Here is a 14714-nt window from a genome sequence, read left to right on the forward strand (position 1 = left end):
AGGAGGAATACACAGTCTGTGGGCCCATCCGAATTCCCTCGAAAACAGTCGATAGGGCAATTGCACGAGACAGGGGCTCTAAGGCTAAATTAAATAGTAAAGGAGAAAGCGGGCAGCCCTGTCTCGTGCCCCTACCCAGGGAAATCGAAGAGCCCAGAGATCCTGGGATGGCAATCCTGGCAGTACGGCTAGTGTACACCAACCTAATATAGGTAAGAAAATTACCTTGGAATCCATAGGATTCAAGGACTGTAAATAGCCATGACCATTCGATGCTTAAAATATCGCTTTTAATGTTACTGTTATTTTAAGATTTCTAATGCTTGTAAGGCTATCTATTGCAGCGTTTTTCAACCGCTGTGCCGCGGCACACTAGTGTGCCGCGGGATGTTTCCTGGTGTGCCGTACAGGTCTGGCCTCTCGCCAGACCTGTTCCTACTGTAGGGTGCAGGAGGGGGGAGGCAGCGCTAGAAGGAGGGGCAGTGGAGGCAGTGGTGGGGAGGGGGGAAATATCCCCCCCTCCCTCACCTGGGACCCCTCCTTCTGCCTCTCTCCCCCTCCATTTAGCGGTGGCAAGCGTGGGCTCGGCGGAGGGGAGGCATGTGGAGGAGGCATGCGGAGAATTACTCACCACTTCCGCATTCCAAGCGCCGGCAGCATCATGTCGTCAGATCTCTGCCTTCAATGCCGCCCACTGTGCTTCCTGATTAGCGGAAGCACAGTGGGCGGCATTGAAGGCGGAGATCTGTGACGACATGACGCTGCTGGCGCTTGGAACGTGGCGTGGTGAGTAATTCTACGCATGTCTCCTCGCCGCCGAGCCCGCACTTGCCACCGCTAAATGGAGGGGGAGAGAGGCAGAAGGAGGGGTCCCAGGTGAGGGAGGGGGGGATATTTCCCCCCTCCCCACCGCTGCCTCCACTGCCCCTCCTTCTAGCGCTGCTTCCCCCCTCCTGGGTATCTATACTGGGGGGAACTGTACTAGCTATACTGGGGGCAATTAAACTAGCTATACTGGGGGCAACTAAACTAGCTATACTGGGGGCAACTAAACTACCTACACTGGGGGCAACTATACTAGCTATACTGGGTACTATACTAGCTATACTGGGCACTTTACTGGCTATACTGGGGCACTACCTACCCATACTGGGCACTATACAGGGGCACTACCTATCCATACTGGGACAATACTAGCTATACTGGGGCACTATACTAGCTATACTGGGGCACTATACTGGGGTAACTATACTAACCATACTGGGGCAACTAAACTCCGTATACTGGGGCAACTATGCTAGCTATGCAGCCGCACCCCAGCCCTCCCCCCCCCATAGCCTGCTGCGCACGGCACTGTCCACTAGGTCACGCAAACACCCGCACCCCCCCCCCCACTGATCTATTGTATTGTATATATTTATATATACTTTTCTCTTCAGAGGCGGCCTGGTGATGCGCTGATCCCACTTTTTTGCGCAATTTTCAATTTCACTTGGTAGCGCGCCCAGGCTATGCATATGCATAGGTAGGATTTAGTTAGTGTTAGGTCCCCTCCCATGGAGGAAAGACTTCTTCGACAGTGGGAGGGACAAGTACTTAACAAGTTGTATGCAAGCTGTTATAGGAAACTAACATCCTCCAAGTGGTAGACAGGTCATGTGTATGCTCAGTGTGTATTTTATCCCATAAGTGGGGCTTGCACTCTTTTGCAGGTAAGCACTCATCTGTTTTTAAGTAGCGCTGTTCATTTCTTTGCTATACTTTTCTCTATTTATAATATTAATGTATACATTATTTTAAAACTATTTATTCTATTACAAATATATAAATTATTTTATTCATGTTATTTGTAGAGAAGTATTTTAAGGATTAAATATATTATTGTTTATATGTGTTTAGGGTGTTTGTGCGGTGGGGATGGTTAGGTTTAGGCATTACCAGGGGGGTCTAGGGGTTAGGGATAGGTACAGGGAGGGTTAGGTATAGTTACAGTATAATATATGCAATCAGGGGGTGGTTAGGGTTAGGCACCACCAGGGGGGTGGTTAGAGTTAGGCACCACCAGGAGGGGTCTTAGGGTTAGTCACCACCAGGGGGATCTTAGGGTTAGGCACCACCAGGGGGGTCTTACGGTTAGGCACCACCAGGGGGGGTCTTAGGGTTAGGCACCACCAGGGGGGTCTAGGGGTTAGGGATAGGTACAGGGAGGGCTCTGTGTGAGAGTAAGGTTAGGTATAGTTACAGCACAATATATGTAATATATACAATTTATTAAATTACCGTATTTGTCGCCGTATAAGACGCACTTTTTCTCCCCCAAAAATGGGGAGAAAAAGTCCCTGCGTCTTATACGGCAAAGGCAGGGAATCTCCAACTTCCGAACGCCCGCCGATATGAAGCGCCGACCCGCCGCCATGTTGGGAATTCCCTGCCTTTTTGTCCACTTCCCCCTTGCGTCTCCTGGTCTCCCCCTGTGCAGTAATGTATAGCGGGAGACCTCCGCGCTACCCCCCGCTAGCCTCCTCTCCCTCCCCCTCGTCTTTCCTGGCCCCCCCTGTGCAGTAATGTATAGCGGCAGCTTACCTTCCAAGCGCCCGCGGTGGATGCAGACATCGGTCTCCACGCTACTTCTCGCTCTTGTGTCCGGCTTGTACTGATGTCATCAGTACAAGCCGGACACAAGAGCGAGAAGTAGCATGGAGACCGATGTCTGCATCCACCGCGGGCGCTTGGAAGGTAAGCTGACGCTATACATTACTGCACAGGGGGGGCCAGGAAAGACAAGGGGGAGGGAGAGGAGGCTAGCGGGGGGTAGCGCGGAGGTCTGACGTCGCCGCGGGAGCATTGATTAGATAAGTTGCGGCTATGCACTGCAGCACGGGGGACCAGGAGACACATGGGGGGCATATTGGAGTGGGGCATATTGGACACACATGGGGCAGACACGCTGGGCACACATGGGGCAGACACGCTGGGCACACATGGGCCAGACACGCTGGGCACACATGGGCCAGACACGCTGGGCACACATGGGGCAGACACGCTGGGCACACATGGGGCAGACACGCTGGGCACACATGGGGCAGACACGCTGGACACACATGGGGCTGACACGCTGGACACACATGGGGCTGACACGCTGGACACACATGGGGCAGACACGCTGGGCACACATGGGGCTGACACGCTGGACACACATGAAGCAGACACGCTGGGCACACATGGGGCAGACATGGGTTACACAGGAGCAGACATCAGGACACATGGGGATACACGAGGACACCATTTGGGCTAGAACATGTACAAGACGCTCCTGGAACATGGACGCACCAGGTTTAGTATGTATATTTTTTTTCCCCTGGTTTTTGCCCTCTAAACCTGGGTGCGTCTTATATTCCGGAGCGTCTTATACGGCGCGAAATACGGTATTCATATTTAAACAAAGAGGGGTCTAGGGGTTAGGGATAGGGATAGGGAGAGATCTGTGTGAGCCTACAGTTTGGTATAATTACAGTAAAATATCTGTAAAACCTACCATTGCATTGCTATGCTTAATACAAGTGTAAATATCGTTTTTGTTATAGAAGATATTTGACGTTTCTTTTCAGAATTCGTTTGTTGTTATAGACGGTATTTTGCCATTTCATTTCCATTTATTTAAAATATTTAGCACTAAATTTTCGTTTACAACCCCTTAAAAGAAAAATATGGTTTTGCATTAAAACTTAAAATTTCGGCTATACCCCGCGCCCTTTTTTCTAGGCGCCCTTTTTTGATACACGCCCCCCAGTGAGTCTGCCAGTCCAGCACTTAGTGCAGATTCTTCCTTTCTGACTCCTTAATCCTTTAAAGGTAAAATTTAATTGGTCCATTTTCAAGCTGCATACATTTGCATACAAAATCTGCATAATCCTGCATCAACTCAAAATTATTTGCATCTCATTGACCATCCCTATCTGTAACCTTATCAAAAGTATGTCTTAGGGCTCAGACACACTATCAGGGCCCATTCGCACTAGTAGCACTTTTTGCGATTGATTAGCGCTTTTTAAGATCGTTCCCATTCACTTTCATTAAAATCACAATAAAAATCGATGCGATTTTCGCGTACGTGATCGCTAAATCGCGGCGATCTTTCTGCAATTATTATTGCGATTTTAATGAAAGTGAATGGGAACGATTTTAAGAACGCTAATCAATCACAAAATGCTCAGAAAAGCGCTTCTAGTGTGAATGGGCCCTTAACCCTTACATTAAAATTGTGGTAAAATTGTAGTACATTTTTTTTTTTACCGTGATTTTAATGTAAGTCAATGGGAATGTTTTTGAAAAAGCTCTTATAGTGTGTCTGAGCCCTGAACGAAAAATAAAAAGTCAAAATAACCATACACAGGTCATACTTACCTCCCATGTAGTCTACTCATAAATCTCTTTCTCCTCTCCTGCATCCTATTTGTCCACTGTAACCAATGGATTTCTCCATCCTCCATTTTAAAAATGGCCATTACCTCCTAACAGCTTCCTGGTTAGCACACTGTTAAACTGTAATATTGTCCACTTGAGTTATAAGGAAACATGGACATTACCCTGCACATTCAGTTGTAACTGACAGCTGCTGATATATAACTGACCGCTACTGATATTTTTCAGCTCTGACAACATTTTGTCAGAACTGGAAGGGATCACTGTAATATGAAAAAGGTGAGCTTCTGAGAGGAACTGACGGCGAGGTAAGTATGGGATATTCATTTGCAGCTACATCAAGTTTATTTTAAATAATTTTCCTCGCTTCAGGTTCCCTTTAAAGGGACTCCGAGCTTACCCTGAAAAGGAAAATAGTACTCACCCGGGGCTTTCTCCAGCCCAGCGCTGGTCGGGAGGTCCCACGACGATGTCATGGCTCCTCTCCTAGGCCCCGCTCCGGAATGGCTGACCGGCGGCAGCCCGGCGACACTCGGCCGAGTGTCGGGCTCCTTCTTCCTGGTATGACGCGGCTGACGTACTTTGCGCAGTACTTTCACGCCGGCTGCTGTGATGACGCAGGGCGGTCGGCGCCGTGACGTCAGCCACGTCATACCAGGAAGAAGGAGCCCGACAATCGGCCGAGTGTCACCGGTCAGCCATTCCGGAGCGGGGCCTAGGAGAGGAGCCAGGACGCCGTCGTGGGACCTCCCGACCAGCGCTGGGCTGGAGAAAGCCCCGGGTGAATACTATTTTCCTTTTCAGGGTGAGCTCGGAGTCCTTTTAACCACTTCAGCTTTCAATGTTTTTTCACCTTATGCATCCCAGCAACCTTCACCTCTCATTCATTCACCAATAACTTTATCACTACTTATCACAATTAATTGATCTATATCTTGCTTTTTCCGCTCCTGGCTCAACTGCAGCAGGGCAGGGTATCTGGATGGGGGGGGGGGGGGGGGAGAGCTGAGGGACCATGACAGGTACACAGTAGGCTAGCCACAATCAAATTGTTGCTAGAATGTTGCTAGTTTTTTTTTGGGGGGGGGGGGGGGCAGCAGAGCTTAGGGGGGACTGGCAGCGGCACCAGAAGGACACAGAGGCATGTCACTGGACAGAGAACATGCCTCTATGTCCTATAATGGCCAAAAACCATCAGATATATTCCTCTCTGATCAAACCTGAACAGAAAGGGATCTATTACCTGCCCACACACTGCAGACAAATTTCAGCATGAAACCAGCACATGTAGTGATGTCACTACATGCTCCAGTGTCAAGTAGTACAGATTCCCATAGTGACAATTGAAAAAGATGCTAGGCACCGGAGGAGGTGAGGAGTCGTGCTGGGTATACACGTGCGTCCGTCAGCCGTCAGGAGAATCGTATGCTGTTACCGCAATGCATCCAAAGGAGCACTTCAGGACGAGATTTTCCAGCATGCCCAAATGATCCCTTTTACCGATTTCAGCAGGAAATTGATAGAAACGATTGATTGGGTGACAATGTTGGGGTATCGATATCTGCCAGATTCCATCCTTATGATTGAATATTGATGCAGAAAATCCTTAGTTTTGGGTAGAGCCTTGACCTCAGAAGGCATTCCTTCCACATTGACATGTCATTGCATGTAAAATGACTCCAATGGTCATGTGACTGGTGTTTTGACACTAGGCTTTAGGCAGGGAACACACTTGACAGTTTTCGTACGCGTTTTCTGCACAGAAAAACTGAGAACTCATGTTAATCAATGGGCTAGTGCACACTTACTGTGTTGTTCGTACGCAGAAAAAAAACTGACATTCTGCATCCTGGTTCAGCACATTTTGGCAGTTTTCTCTATCAACTACATCAGCTGCTGTGAAAAAACGCGCGCGTTTTCCTGCATGGAAACACACTTGGTGTGCAGAAAAAGTATGCAGGAAAACGCGCGCAGAAAACTGAAAGACAAGTGTGTTCCCTGCCTTAGGGTTTGTTTGTTTTTTAGCATATTTACAAAGATACTGCCTGGCTGCATCAGAGAAAGTGATTTGCCTTTAGAGCCATGTCACACAGATGACTGAGTTGCTGCAATTGAAAAATATGTCAATGTGTTAGAATGGAGTTACCAGTGATATCAATAACTTGCTAGTAATCTTTAATGCTTAGTAGATTTTGAATTTTACACCTGGAACAAGCATGCTGGTGGCAGAGTCAGAATACCTGATCTGAATACTTATTCTAGTTCAATAAATCAGACAGAAGATCAACACAACAACCAACAAAGTAGTATTTTTAAAAGGATGAATGGCAACTTACTTGTAGCATACTGTTGCCACGGTTACTAGGAAGCATGCTTTGAATCATTCATACTGAAAATCTTAGCAAGTCAAAAAACAAATCAACAATTTTTCCATCAAACATTAGCACCACCCCAACCAATTATCATCACACTTTTTTGTTTGGTACTGGCTTGGCAGATAAGGTGAAAACTGAGGAGCAACTTACAAAATTTTTTATTATAGGAGACATGGGCTACATTCACAAAGGAATCTAACTGGTAAAACTCAGTGACCTGAGACCATTAATACAGGACCTCCAGAGATTATATAATACCCTAACCCTGGGCGCCTGATTACTCACCCCCCACTGCTGACTCTGCTGGTATCTGGAGTTTGGCTACATGATCGCAGAAGCCAGTGCCTAAGGTACACTGAATGCCGCTTACTCACTATTGCCACTATCTGCACCAGTATCCAGAGTTCAGATACATGATACCTGAACTCCTGATCAGGGCCGGGCCGAGGCATAGGCTGGAGAGGCCTTAGGGCGCAGTGTAGGAGGGGGCGCACAATTCATTCAGCTGTCATTCCTAATTGTGTTTGAAGCAGAAAGAAATAAGAAAAGGAGATACATGGAAGTGACTACAAGCCAGATAACTAGAGATTAAGGTGTTGGGGGCCCTGGGGTGCCTCTTAGTCTAATAGCAATCAGTGTGTGACGCCTGGGGTGGGAGGGATGGGGGGGCACCACCATAGTCCAGTATACCGAATGGGCTGTGTGCCCATTTTACAAGCTGTGCAGTTAGAAGGCTTAGACGCTCACTTGTTTTCTTTTATTTTATGTTACTGATTTTATATCTTTACTAGTGCACCACGTAGTTATCTTTGAATTCACCTGCTTTTCAACGTATACTACTACAGTTCTATGGTTTTCAAAGTGTATTTCCTAGGCTACAAATCCACTAATAAGCACAGATTTACTTTCCCCTATGTGTAAAATAGTATCTTCACAACAGGTTACTAAATGAAAGGTTAAAGGATACCACAACTGACATGTGGCATAATGAGATAGACATGGGTATGTATAGTGCCTAGCATACAAATAACTATGCTGTGTTCCTTTTTTTCTTTCTCTTCCTGAAAGAGGTAAATATCAGGTATGTAAGTGGCTGACTCAGTCCTGACTCAGACAGGAAGTGACTACACTGATAAGAAATTTCAATTATAAAACACTTTCCTAGCAGAAAATGGCTTCTGAGAGCAAGAAAGAGATAAAAAGGGGGAATTTCTTATCAGTGAGGGTCACACTGTAGTCACTTCCTGTCTGAGTCAGGACTGAGTCAGCCACTTACATACCTGATATTTACCTCTTTCAGGCAGAGAAAGAAAAAAAGGAACACAGCATAGTTATTTGTGTGCTAGGCACTGTACATACCCATGTCTATCTCATTATGCCACATGTTAGTTGTGGTATCCTTTAAATATCTTTACTAAGAGATTTAAAGCAATTATAGACTTTATAAAAATAGTCCAGATATAATATCAAGTGCTATCCACTATAACAACATTAACATCATACTAATTTTTTCATAAGAGGTATATTATTATCATTACTGTATTGAAAAGCGACATCATCTGTGTATATGAGAGCCTTCCTGTCATCAGCATATGAAAAATTTTGAGGAGTCCAGGTTATGCTTAAAAATACCCTCCCTATACAAATTAGCCAATAATACTACGATGCTAATGGTAAATGTGTTATTTTAGTGTGTACAATTTTGAACTTCATTTTTGTACTAAACAATCAAACCTTCCATGGAACAAACCCATGGCCACCTTTCCAGATACAAATAAGAAACTAAAAACTTTCAAACAGAATAAGTACTGTACTTTTGATGATAGCTCATGCAAACAACAAATATCCACTTTGCTTATACTGCTATCAGAAAACACACACACAGAATGCTGAAGGGAATTAAATGCCACATCACAGCAATCCTCATTATTTGACAGTTAATAGCTTCTATTCCGGGATTGATTGTACACTATCAATTTTCAATTTTTCACTCCATCAAAACTTTACTATTAAATATAGTTCAAACCAAATCTCTTAGTATTTCAGAACCAATGATTCAGAAAGTAAAAGAAAGGAAAAACACAATCGAGAGCCCCAATAGTGTATTATTGATGATAAAGGAATGCCAAGGTAGCAGCAATAAGAAATATACTCACAAGTATGGGTTGCCGGGTTCAGGCAACCACTTAAAGCACTTATGGGGATATTAGGCCTGTCCCCACTCAGGCTAAGAAGTTGCTCTCTGTAGAAGGAAAGAGTTCACCCATCCACCAGTTGGATAACAATAATTGCAATGGAAACAGAGGCGCCAGCAGAGTAAAAATTGATCATAGGTAAAAACAGATAAAAGTTGGGGGGCAAGGGTGGACTTACCTTCCCAAAACCAAACACTACCACTATGTATGTTTTAAACAACATTTAATTCGTACTCCAGAACAAATGCAACACGTTTCTCTAGCGTCTCTAGCCCCCTTCCTCAGGCAATAATAAAGATAGGAGTAAATCAGAAGTTGTGTAGCCAGAGGCGCTGTACTTGGCTACACAACTCTTGAGTTACTCCTATCTTTATTATTGCCTGAGGAAACGGGCTAGAGACCTGCGAAACGCGTTGCATTTGTTCTGGAGTACAAATTAAATCTTGTTTAAACCATACTTAGTGATTGTGTTTTTGGGGAGGTAAGTCCACCCTTGCCTCCCAACTTTTATCTGTTTTTACCTATGATCAATTTTTACTCTGCTGATGCCTTTATTTCCATTGCAATTGTTTATTCAGGACACCTATTAAGAAAACAGAGGAATGAAGCCTTTGATAATCTACAGACTAAGCTAGAAAAAGCTAACAAGGGCTTACCAGACTGTTCTCTCTATATTGGACAAATAGAAATATAAGACATAATGCTACAAATAGATGCAATCTTTTTCAACAAAACAGAAAAGACCTTCAGCTGGACCAGAGATAAATTCTATAAGCAATCTAATAAACCAGATAAAATGCTTATTTCAGAACTCCAGGCTAGAGAAAATAGCAATTATATTCACCGAATAATACCAGCTCTGGACTTTTTTTCCTCTGATCCAATACCAGCTGCAACACTTTTAAAGCAAACCTGTATCAAAATGTTGTTAATAAGCTAAATGAGTGTTTACATATAGTGAATGATAATAAGGACTTGCCTGCTATCTACTTTCTTATTTGTGGTCTGCAAATTTTTGCAAGTCCCATTTTCATGGGGTAACATGAATACATTGAGTATTTGTACTCCCTTGCTGGATCTGAGAACAACTGTTTCCCAATGTTTCTGTAACGATTGTGGAACTTTCTCCGTGATCAGCGCACAACGCGTGCGCTGATACGGCGGAAATCCTCCATAAGAGTATATTTGCAGGAACCCAGCAAAAGGTGCTACGCACTCGTAGAGGGAAATTCCTGTCGGCAGATGGCGCTGGGGAGTGCAGAGGAACCTATCCTCTGTACCTCCACAAATGTCAGACAGGAATTGTACGAAGCGCAGAACGCAATTGCAAGAGAAGCGATTGCGAATGAGAACGAGCAAAGAGACAGGTTGTATGTGTGTGCGCCAACCTAGTCGCCACCCCGCGACAGTGCACACACAACAGCAGATATGAAATAGGAACGCGATCGCGAGATGTGCGATCGCCAGACGTGGCACAAGGCAGATCAGAACAGAATACGAGGATAGCAAAGGCACAGCAAATAATACAATGAGAATAACAAGGAAAATAACAAATGCTAACTGAACGCGAACACTGCACTCATTCGCAACAGTGCACGCGTTCGTGCGCGGTCTCCACGTGATAAGCACAATAGAGACAAGCACGCCTAACTAACCAACACAAGACAGACACCACCCAAACGCGCTTGCTACACGGTTGCCTTACCGCAGGCACCGGCAAGCGCACGCAAACAGACAGACAACAAGAATCGATCAAACAGGAACCACTGCTCTTACCGTCAGAGCCAGTGCGAACCAGGTATCAGAAAGATCCACTGCTCTTGCTGTCAGAGCAGTGTGATCCAAGCACATGACAAACAGAAGGAGTAACCAGCAGCGACCGCAGCCAAGGTTAGCTCCAAGAACGAGACCAGAGGAATCCACTGCCACTAACGCTAGGGCAAGTGCGATTCAGACAGACAGAACAGAAGGATCCACAGCACTAGCGAAAGTGGCTAGCGCGATTCAGGAAGACAGAACAGAAGGATCCACAGCACTAGCGCAGGATGCCAGTGCGATCCAGGTACAGAGTAGCAGAAAAGAAGGATCCACAGCACTAGCGCAGGGTGCTAGTACGATCCAGGGAGGCAGAACAGAAGGATCCACAGCACTAGCGAAAAGAGGCTAGCACGATCCAGGGAAACAGATCAGAAGGGGCTACCAGCAACAACTGCTGTTGCGGTTAGCACCCAGACACACAGAACGATTTCCTGTCGCTGGGACAGGACAATCGCAACAGACAAACAAAACAGATAAACAATCCTAACTGCACTAGGGAAACCTGCCTAGTGCAAGTTCCAGGAATAACTCTAAGCTGATCTTCAAACAAAGAGCATGGCTGACACTCCTCCAGTAGTGTTTCACAGGAAGGAGTCCTTATGACCAGCCAAGCATTGTGGGAAACAGATAGTACATATAGAGCAAGCCCACAATGGATGTGGCTAGGCAATTTGCATGATAAACATATGCAAATTCCTCTGCAGCAAGCTGCAGAACTGAAAAAAAGGTCTCTCTTAAAGAGACCTGCAGAATGCATACCTGAACAGTGGTCAAAAAGCTGCCTGTCTGCACAGGCAGCTGAGCAGATTCTCACAGTACCCCCCCTTCTAGGGTCGAATTCCAGACGACCGTCAAAACTGATATCTCCAATCCACTTTAACAGAAGACTCATGAAGGTCGGGACAGCCCGGAAAAGGTCCAATTCCAGAGTCAGTCCACCCGAAACCGACCTCATCGGAAACAGAAGCCACCGAAACATGCCTATCAGCACTACAAGTCTCAGCGTAACACCCTTTAGGACTGTGGATACCAGAGAAGAAGCCATCGACACCCTCCAGACAATACCCGCCACCTTCCAAGGAGCGTCCGAAAATACCAAATCTGCCACAAAACCTGTTCGAAGTGTCTCTTTCAAAACAAAAGCTGCTGTTGATCGTATTCAGGGTACCAAGAAAAACTTCTCTCGGAATCTCCCAGAACGCCTTGAAGCTCCGCAGAGATTCCAAGAAGCCAGAACGCTCACCAGGCTCACATGGAGAGCTACCAAGCACCCCCATGGAACCTATGACAGTTCCAGATTCAGAATTAGCAGGAGACCCATCAAGATCAGGACTTTCAGGGACCACTTCTGGGCATGCAAGCAGGCAGGCTAAATCAGAACATGTCTCCACCGAGGAAGCATCTGAGTACGCTGGTAACCGAGGCACACTTGGGCTTTCTGGGTCACAGAGCACACTGGGGTACACCAGCACAGAAGAAACCTCAGGACATGTCGGGGAACTGCCCACCTCAGAGTCCGGCGCGACCAGACCAAAACCAGAACCGGGCAGAAAATCATCACGAGTAGAGGTCACAGGTACTGGTATTTCAAAAGAAGACTCGGCCTCAGGCTTAGTAATCTCAATGACTGTAATGGTATCTGACAGAAATTCATCATTGACTACACATGACTGAAGCTCCACCAGAGCTGAAAAGGTAGCCAGCAAGGCAGCAATGCCTACGGAAGAGGGCAACACCTCAGAAGGACTTGGGGGGCAGGAGACATCTCCCACAAGTTCTGCACCCTTTGGGAGGAACTCGGAGACCTCCAGAACATCATTTTCCAGGTTTTCTAAGAAGGATTCTGAACTATCCATGTTACAGGGCAAAACTGGAACTTTATTTTGTGAACAGGGCAGATGTCCCAGGAATGGTTCCACCATAACCTGAGACTGAACTTCATCATAATTAGCGGGATGTACAGGAATATTTACTGGAACACACACTGACTCCCTAACTTCATTCTCACTGTACCCAGAATTCTGTGTGGCAGTCAAACTAGCTTGTAACTCCAAAACTGCAGAAAAACAGGTGAGTATAGTGGCAATACCTAGACGAGCCTCTAGGGACACTGCAGGGGATTCTAAGCAAGGCCACATTGACTCATCCAGAGTACAGGGTGCAGAATCAGCACTTCCCTCAGAGCAAGATAGGGGCTCACAAACGTCAGTGTGAAAGGAAAACATGTTTTCATTCATGGTACAGGGCAGGTTCAGAGAAAGCGTCTCTGAACAAGGCAAAGAAGGTTCAGCATCAGATTCGCAAAACCGAAGCGCTGTCTCACTCTTAGATTTGGCTAACAATGTCGAATCCGAGGAATCAGAACGCAAAACTTGCGAATCAAAAATCACTTTAGGTTGTGAAACTGACGCTTCCATAGTGCAAACCTCCGCGATCTGCGGAGCAGACTGCAAGGCATCTAGGACCGAAGCACTGGAGCAACTGTCATCAGGCAACAGGCCCCTACAGGTGTGAACATGGTGAGACAGAGACTCATTTGCAGAAGAAATAGCGACATCAACAGGATAAACTTTATTAGGCATATTAATTTTACTTTTGACGCTGCATAGTCGAGAAATTTTCCCCATAGCAGGGTCACAGACGGAAGATCTCAAAGATCTTTTTCTAAATGAAAAAGGATCCCACACATCCTTGAGGAAACCGGCAGACTCATGCCGATCCCAATCTGCAGGAACATCCGAGACACAGGCATCAGATCGCACAAATTCAAACTGCACACTGTCAGGAGAGAATCCTTCAGGATTCGCACAGGAATCAACCACAGCGGCACACTCATTCATTTCAGATTGCACAAAGTCAAAACTCTCATACTTTACCCCAGAAAGGCAGGAACAATCATCTGACAACGATGTCTCTTTATTGGAATCAATTGGTTGGTGTGTGTGCAACTTATCCAAAATCGTCTGCCATACATAAATCACCAGATCCACATCACCCTCGTCACATTCATCGGAATCAATCAAAAGGTACATAGAATCGAGACAATCATTCAAGATATCCTCGCTTTTTGCGATGTAAAAATCGCAAAAGGCTTTCCAATCAAAATCGAATTCCTCCAGCAAGGCCCCAACATCCCAGGAAGCAAATGGGGGTTCAAACAGGCCAGTATCCAGATACTCTCCATATGGGTGGAGTTCAGGAACAAGAACAGATTTTTTAACTGCTTTAATATAGTGTGCGATCCCACCTATAGCAGGATCCACATAAGCTTTGGATTGGGGCAAAAAAGCCGGAGACGGAACAACATCATTATAAACATCAATAGGGAGTGTTTTATTCTGATGCTTACGTTTTTTAGTTTTTCTCTTTTTAGCCACTTTGCATGTCTGCTGTTTAAAACCTGAAGTGGCAACAGACACATTGAACTGATTGTCATACTGAAAAGTTTTGCATGGAAGGGAAAGATCAGCTGACTTATCAGCAGCTACACATTCAATCAGAGCAGGTGGTAAGCCAGGCAGTTTAAACCAGTGAGAGAATATCACTGCAAGAAACTGATACAGATTACCATTCCAAGAATTGTGTTTTAGCACATCATGCGCCCAGGTGAACAAATCGTCTTTTAAGAGAACATAGGCAAACTGAAGAGCCGATATGGACGGATCAGTAATCTGAAAGGTGGGATTCAGACAAAACCTCACACGTTCAGAAAGAAATTACACTTTGGTCTCTGAATTTAGCCTTTTAAAGCTCTTAAAGACACAGGACCAAAACTCGACAAAATCGTACAAATCAGAAACTCCCTCTACACTGGGAATTTTGGTTGGGCTGATCATACTGTAACGATTGTGGAACTTTCTCCGTGATCAGCGCACAACGCGTGCGCTGATTCGGCGGAAATCTT

The sequence above is a fragment of the Hyperolius riggenbachi genome, chromosome 1 (assembly GCF_040937935.1).
Source record: "Hyperolius riggenbachi isolate aHypRig1 chromosome 1, aHypRig1.pri, whole genome shotgun sequence".
Lineage (NCBI taxonomy): Eukaryota > Metazoa > Chordata > Amphibia > Anura > Hyperoliidae > Hyperolius > Hyperolius riggenbachi.